Here is an 8,981-nt window from a genome sequence, read left to right as displayed (position 1 = left end):
AGAGTCTGTCTCACTTCGTATCTTGGTGTGTGTCTGGTCGGTTACATTCTGGTGCTCAGGCATACAGGGAAGTGTTGGTGGCCACATAATCAGCATGTTACTCTTCTACAGGTGAAATGAACAGGGCCTGGGAATTCTTCCTTACTTAAAAGAAAATTTAAGTATTATTTGTTGTCCTTCGCACACTTTGATATAGATATAATGTGTCTACAGCATTTTAATGGAACTAATTTAATTCTTATTTTAAAATAACTTGTTTTTTACTTTTTAATTATTTTTCTTAAGTTGCATTACAAAGTATATATTTTGGGAGAGAGAATCATAATTAAAAGTTTAAGGCACAATCATGACCAAATATTTTTCTGGTATGAGAAGAGTACTGGATAAAAATTAAGAGGAAAATGTACAAGAGAAAATGTTTATTTTTTAAATATATATATAAACCCATATAGCGTTCTAAGGAGAACGGACCTTAGTAAGTGAAAGGTTTTCTATTTGCTGAACACAGGGTTGAAGATAAATATTTGGAAAAAGGAGCTAGTGAGGAGCTGAACAGTTCTCTATCATGAGAGAGAAAGAGGAATTACCAAGGCCCAGAGAAAAGCCGAGAGGTAAATACTGAAGTCCAGGGTGCTGGTTCACCATCCTCCCACATAGGCTACCTCATCTCTCCAGTCTCCAGTATACATCATACATAGTGGAGGAGGATGGGACAAATGAGATTTTGAAAAGAAAAAGATTAAATAGGGATTCCAGCCATTTTCTATGGGATATACAGTATAAACCCTCTCCTGCTTTTCCATCTCATCATCAGGTGATTCTAAATTGCTCACTTATGCTCCTAGTTTATTGGTTTCTTGTGTGGTATCTCAGAGAGAGAGAAGATAGTCAATGACTTTCCAATGTTATGCTGTTATAAAATTTTGACTTTTATTAAAAGAAACTGGTTATAAAAGACTAATAGATACGAACATATGCAAATATGCCAAGCCTTGCCATGCATTTAATTGAGTATTGTGAACATATACTAATATACTCAAATGTACAAAGATTAAATATTTTGAAAGACCAGTGCAAACTGAGAAGCTTAATGATTTATGTCATATTTATAAGAAGCTTAATTAAATGCTCACAAATAGCAGGAGAAATTTCATTCCAAGGTCTGGACAATGTCAAGGTAATCTGTGAGAACTGGCTAACACTTTGATGGTTTTCAACATGTTAAAATACAATATATAATTTTAAGTGTTCTTATTTTAAAATCATTTTTGAGACAATTGAATTGCTTTTTACAATTAAATTGAATAGTTTTGTAGAGCCCCTCAAACGTGGATTTTCAAAACCCAGAATTTGAAAACAACTTTGGGATAGGGAGCAGTGAGGAATATTACAGGAATGTTCCCCTCCTTTCTCTTTGATTTGTAGAAACCAAAGAGGTTAGTGATTACAAACATGATTCTGAAGACAAAAGGCCTTGCTTTAAGTCTCAGTTCTGTCTCTTATTAGACATGTGATCTTGGGCAAGTTTCTCAACTTCTCAGTGCTTTAGTTTCTCCATCTTTTAATGGGATTTAAAAAAATACTTATCTCAAAGGCTTGTTGTGAGGATTCAATGAATTAACATAGATTAAACACTTAGAATAGAGCCGGGCACTTTTTGAGTACTATATATACAGTCTTACTTGATTAAATAGTCATAGTCACTAGCTTCAGCTTCTACAGAGACACTGTTCCTTCTTTCCCTTCTCCCTGGCCTAGAACTTCAGTCTGGAGGGTGAACTCTTGGTGTTACTCAGTCCCACAGAAAGACTCTTGAGTCTCAGTCTTATGTAATTTACATTAACCAATTCTTTAAAGATAAAACTATCAATTTTAAAAGACAAAAGAAATAGCAATTTATTTCACAAAGCTACTTCTAGAGTCAACTCATCCTATTGGAGAATTAGCATTAGAAGTATAGAATATGATTATTAGAGTATCTCTCTGATTTAATATACATGACATGTCTACAAATCATATATTCACTGCCCATTGTCCATAAGCTGTTGTTCATTCAGAATGTCTTATTTGGGGTGAGCATGTGACCCAGTACTGACCAGGCACAGAGATACATTCAGAATAGGGTATATGACACAAGGCTTTTCAAGCAGGCTCCTTCTGGGTCTTTGCAGGGAGGCTTTCCATAAGTCTCCTCAGTTATCTCCTGCTTGCCTACCTCTGTCCTAATTGTGGGTGGAAAGACTTGGAGCACTGAACAGTCATCTTTTCGAACTAGAAAAGCTTTCTTCAGAATGAAATCAATGCACAGAGGAATGCAGTATGAAAACGTGGGATGGGCAGTGTGGAGAGAGAACTGACTTGCTTGAGCCCCTGGATTCGGCCATGTCTGAAGATAGAAGAACCCCTGAATTTTCAGGTACAATAAATCCCATTTTTGAAAGAGGCAACTTTGGTTTGAGTTGTATTTCTGCAGCATGCAACCAAGAATCTGTTTAATATGCATGCCCATCTGGATAACCCTAACATGGTCAACAATTTAATTAATGAACAAATGATTGCTACCTGTTATGCTACAATACCATAACAGTTCCCTAATGGATCATTATCTCCAAATTCCTTACTCTTACTCAGAAAGATAGCAAGGGAGAAAAATCCTGGAAAGATTTCTCTTTGTCCTTTCCCTGATTCTCACCTGCTCCCACATCACTGCGATGACAGACCCTCAGTGCTCCCCGCACTCCCAGGAGGACTGGAGCCTGGTCACATCACTGCTACTTGTGCTTCTATGCCCAGAATAAGGCTCCTCCACAGTAAAGTGCACCCTGGCTGGGAGCTGGGTGCTGAGTATATAAAGCATATAAGGACCTGGTGTGCTGGGAGTCTGGGAAGATGAAGGCATCTCACCAGGCACTCCAGGCTCTTCTCCACATGTGCTCTCTTGGCTGACCTGCTCTCACCACCATCAGCCAAGACACCACCCACTTTCTCTTAGCAAGCCTACAGGCTTTCTTTTTTTCCCCTCCATACAGCCAGGTATCTGTTTCTTTCTTTGGCTGTTTACCATGCAATCCCTGTGAGAAGCCTGGGCCTCAAGCTCCAAGTCCCAAGTAGAGTTGAGACTCTTTTCTCTCCTATTATTTCTCTGTCCACCCAATGCCAGGTCATAAAACTTAGCCCTTTCATTTTTCTTGAGAGATCATTACCTTCTTTCTTGTCCATACATTTAGATCCTAATCAATTGCATGCAAATATCACATCAACATATTTTCTTTATTGTTATATATTACTATAAACATCTACTATATTCAGCAATTAGTGATATAAAGAAACCTAAAATATATAAATAATTTCTGCTTTCAGTTCAGAGTAACTTTTAAAAATGAAAATAATCAGAAAACAATTACTTAACTATAAACCATTAGTTGTAAGAACAATTAGATTTTACATAAGAACATATTTAATCTAGTATTTCCTTAGATTTTTTTTAAGATAAATACATCTCCAGAACTTTAATATTCCCAAAGTCTCAGACATTTTTATGGCAGGAACAGTAAGTAGTATGCCTGACTCTTTTGCTCATTAAAAGTCTCAGAATAACACATTGACTTCACAGTGTGTAACTCAAAGTTGTTTGTCAAGGTGTAAATTGCCACATGTTACAGACTATAAGGATCCCTCATCAATTGTGTGATGGTTAATTTGAAGTGTCAGTTTGAAGGGGGTAATATTGAATGAGATTAACATTCGAATCAGTGAATTGTGAGTAAACAGGCTGCTCTCCACAATGCAGCTGGGCTTCATAAAATCAGGTGAAAGTTTCAATAGAACAAAAAGACCAGCTTCCCTAAGCAAGAGACAATTCTTCAGCAGATGGCCTTTGAACTCCATTAGCTTTCCCAGGTATTTGCCTGTCATCCTTTAGACTTCATGTCCACCAGCAGCAATTTGGGGTCTCCAGGTTGATGACCTTCAGACTGGAATGCAACCATTCACTATCCTAAACTCTGAACCTGCCAGCCCGCACTATAAATTTATACTTGCCAGCTTCCATAATCATGTAAGTCAATTTCTTATAATAAATCTTTCTATATGTTTTAGTCAGTTGGGCTTTCATAACAAAAATACTGTAGAATAGGCAGCTTAAACAACAGAAATTTATTTCTCACAGTTCTGGAATCTTAGAAGTCCAAGATCAAGGTAATGGTGGACTTGGTTCCTGGTGAAGACCCACTTCCTAGTTTGCAGATGGTCACTTTCTTGCTGTATGCTCATAAATTGAACAGAGAGAACTATGTCCTTTTTCTTCTTATAAGGGCACTCATCCCATAATGAAGCCCTCACCCTCATGACCTCATCTAAACCTTACTACCTCCCAAAGGGCTGTCCTCCAAAAACTATCACATTGGAGATTAGGACTTCAATTTGTGAGCCAGGGGAGGGGCGCAAACATTTGATCTAGAGCTATACACACACATCCTATTGGTTCTGTTACTCCAAACTGTCAAATCATAAAAGTTTAATTTTGTTAGAGCTTAAATGTAACCAAGCTTCAGAAAAGACATAAAGAGAGAAATTAATATGAAATCTTTTATCATTAAACATTTATCAAGCACCTACTCATTATGAGGTACCATGATAAATTTGGGGAATACACAGATAAAGAAAACACATTATTTTTTTGTATATAATTTTATATACTTTTTCTTTTAATTATATTTTATTAATCATGATAGTACAGTTGTCCCAATTTTTCCCCTTTGCTCCCCCTCCACTCAGTACTCCATTCCCTCCAGCAGTCCTTGCTTAGTTCATGTACATGGGTTATGCATATAAGTTTGTATATAAGTTAATTGGCTATTCCATTACCTGTGCTGTTCTTAACATCCTCCTGTCTATTTTGTACCTACCAATTTGTGCTTCTTAATCCCTGAACCTTTTTCCCCACTCTCCCCCTTACTCCTCCCAACTATAACTCTTCAAAGCAGAGATCAGCCATAAACAAGAGATTTCAGAAAACTATCAGTATCATTAACCTAAGCTAGACTTTAAAAATTAATAACATCAAGGTCGCTAAAGAAGACTTTATCTGTATTCTTTTATTAAATGCATTCCAGATTTCTCTATTTCATCACTTTATGCTTTTAAAAATATATATTCTTAATTTGATACTATTTAAAATATAATATCTTAAATACAATAAATATGATAATTCATATATAAATTATGACATAAAAATATATAAAGAAACATATTTTTCAGACTGCATCAGTACCATTAGCTCTGTACTCTTTATTTTTCAAAAAGTTTCCAAGGAATATTGTAGATTATAGGTTCATCTCAATTTTCTACAGTTTTATATATATGATAATTGATATTTTCATCACTTAAATTTCCTGTAAAATCAGGACTGGTGTCGTTAGTCAGGCAAACATTATTGCTGTTAATTTATCTTAGTCTGGCAATTAACACTCTATGCATTCAGTGGCATATTCTTCCAGAGCTTGCATCTTGAATCAAGGGACATACACAATAATTGCTAAAAAAAATCATCAACATCCTGGGATTTCAAAGTTTCAGTACATTAGCTCCCATGCTCAATCTGCTTTATTTTATGGTATGATTATGACAATAGCTAAACAGACCATTTTTAATTGAGACTTCAAAATAAAACATTACACAAACAAGTAGTAAAATGTGATGAACAAAACTAGCCTGGAAGTTAGTAACTTGATTAAAAGTTATGTCTTTTCACCTATAAGTTCCGTAACTTTGGAGAAGTAATTAAAATTCTCAAAGCCTCACTTTTCTTCTCTGTAAAATGGGAAGATAATGCTTACCCAGAGAAACTCACAAGGTTGCTGAGGAAATCACATTAAGAGAGAGAGAGAGAAAGAGAGAAAGAGTATATGTGAGAAGATATTTAGTATGCCAAGTATTCCAATGGTAGTGATAATTCCTTGCTTATACATATGTAAGAGAGAAGTCATCAGTAGGGAGGTTAGTCTCAAAATTTTTATTGTCTTATGTACCTTGCTCCACAAGTTGTGTGGTCTGTCTTCCCTCAGGAAATCCACTGGTCAGGATTTCCCATAACATCACTGATAATCTTCTTTAGGAATAGGTGAGAATATACTACATTAAAAATATAATGTACATGTATATTTGCTATTCCCTATATATTTCATTTTCATTTGAATTTGAGTATTATCACTCCTTATAATGCCTTTTTTCTCCTTTTGTAGTCATAAAATGAATATTTTTAGTTTTATATATAGTTTTTTAAGTAAAATATGTAGGCAAAAATAAAGGGTATATTAGCTGAGGATTATTTTATTTATCACACTATATCAAGCATCATTATAATAAATGCTTCTATAATAAAACCAAAATGTTTTCCTGAAAAAATATTTTGGCCACCTGATTGTTATATGCTTTCATAAATTCTCTTTTTTGCCCCTAAGATGTATTGCATAACATGTTAAAACTCATCTATAAGCTACCAGAAATTCTTCCAAATCCACAGAACCTGATGAGTAAAAGAAATAACAGAACTAAATATTCACAGCCTCTTATCCTGCTCTTATGGTTAATGCTCTTTTCTTCGAAGGACTGCAAGTTTACTGAGGGTAGCCTTGTCATCTACTGCTCATTGCTCTATAAGCACAATACCTTGTAAATAGAAGGTGTTCAATATTCATTGATAAATAGAATGATCACTTGTTTTTGTAAGTTTTTTATTTTTAATTTATACAACTAAGGACCCTCCTCATTATTGAGCTGATAAACATAAAATTTAACTGTTTCTTCAAACAGTTGCACCTCAATGAGGTAAACGTGGGAGCGGGGGGTAGAAAGAACACTGGGTGAAGTCCCAAAATGTAAGTTTTTATGTTTTTTCCCAATTACTATATATACTATGCAAGTCACTTAGTTTCCCATAATCCTCCATTTTATTATCTGTAAAGTAAGGTCAATGCCCGCCTTACCTATTTTATAGGACCATTGTGACATAAGTGAAATCATGTTTGCTATAGGTAGGACACAGTCACCTGCAACATGCAATGACAACTGGAAATGAGTATAAATCTTCATCCAGCCCCTAAATGAGAACAAATGTGACTTGTCACAAGCAAAGATCTATTATTAGACAGAATTTTTTTTGATAGATTGTAAGCATCTTTTTCTCCTTTTTTCTAAATTCAGTAGAGATTGTACAGTTGCTTTCATTGTACCCTAAAACACTTGAATACCTAGAGGCTTGATTTATAATTCCATGTAGTAATGGAGTTGCAAAGTCTCATGTAACTCAGGGCTGCAATTGGAGTTTAAGATGAATCCTTTCTTGGTATTCACCCAATTTATAGTTCTATTCTTTTATGTGTAGGAAGATGAGTACCAGACAAGTTAAAATAAATTGGAGCTCTGAACAAAATATTGGTCTGTAATAGGCTGCTGAATGCTGGGGGAGAAAGTTTTCAGAGAGCTGTTTATATCAGCTTGATTATAGAGCACCCATCATTCTGCTTTCTCTGTATATTCTGGTATTTCTGGCTTTCTATTCAAATATTTAGGGAGCAGCAAATGAGAATGCTCCCTACAGTTAAGTATGAGTCCATAGAACTGTATCAACTACTTCCTTGCTCATGTAACAGCTCTCAGGAAGTTTCTCTGGAAATCTCTGAACAAGACATTATGGTTTTCACATCTGTTTACCATCTGTCTACCAGATGCCAGGTACTGTACTAAGTATGTGAAGACAAAGATATAATGTGACATGACATGTGTCTTGAACTGCACAACTAGGCAGACTATTATAATGTAAAATGATAATCAGGGCTAATATTTATTAAGCATCTATTAACTGAGACATTGTTCTAAGCTCTTTACATATATGAACTTTTTCAATCCTTTCTATAATCCCATGAAATAGATACATAGTATTATTATTCCCACTTTACAGATAAGAAAAACAAGGAACAAAGGCATAACTTACCAAGTATCACATTGTTAATATGAGTTGGAGCTCGATTTACACCATATACTCTGGGAACAGAGGACACACTCAACCTCAGAAACCTGTACATTGTAATTATGCCCCACTTCTGGCAATATCCAAGCTCGGTGCTCAGGAGAATCTGGCCATGGCCCATAATTTATCTTTATGACTCTCATGGGGCACAAAGGGAAACATGTCAATCAATAGAGGGGAAGTAACAATTTAAATGCTTTTTGAGAGCTTTAGATAAACTGACCTTGCCATTTTGGTACAATTTTCCCTACCTTACAACTCAGGGAGCAAAGGTCCATAGAAACCTAGGCCAATCTGAGTCTAACAATCAGACTCTCTGCAGCTCTACAACACAACACCTCTTTCAAAAACCCAGAGTAGCCACAAACAATGATGTAAATGAAACTTTTTTATATTATATTATTTTCTTTTATTTTATTTTATTAATGAAACTCTTAATGACAAACTTTCAGTTACTCATAGAAAAGGACGGTCATATTGTTCAAATTGCCACTTCTACATCAGAGTCAAAAGTGTGCTTTAGAAATGAGTTACACAGGCATGCACTTGCTCCTTGGCACCTGAGCAAAAAAAGATGTCACAAATCAAAGTAAAATGATTCAATTCAATTTTGATCATTTTTGTGGCTTTTCTACTCCTGGAGATTATAAAGGGTCTCATAAAATCAGATGTGCTGATATTGTCCACCAGTCTCTGGTACGGCTCCTTGTTCATGGACTGGCTAGGAGTGTGCCAAGCTTCAGCAAAAGAGCAGCAAGACATCCAATCCAAGATGCCATACACCCACAATGCTAGTGCCCAACCTCTTCAGGCCCTTTTGCAGTCAGGGCTCCAAAAGGAGTCAGAACACCATGCAAATGACTGAGTTAAAAACAGCTCACTGAAAGAAATATTTATAGAGGTGTGGTCAAGATTAAAGGAACCCACAAGAGAGGTTGAAGCTCCAGAGGCT

The sequence above is a fragment of the Furipterus horrens genome, unplaced genomic scaffold (assembly GCF_987537825.1).
Source record: "Furipterus horrens unplaced genomic scaffold, mFurHor1.1.pri manual_scaffold_9, whole genome shotgun sequence".
Taxonomy (NCBI): Eukaryota; Metazoa; Chordata; class Mammalia; order Chiroptera; family Furipteridae; genus Furipterus; species Furipterus horrens.
Note: the sequence above shows the minus strand (reverse complement) of the source record.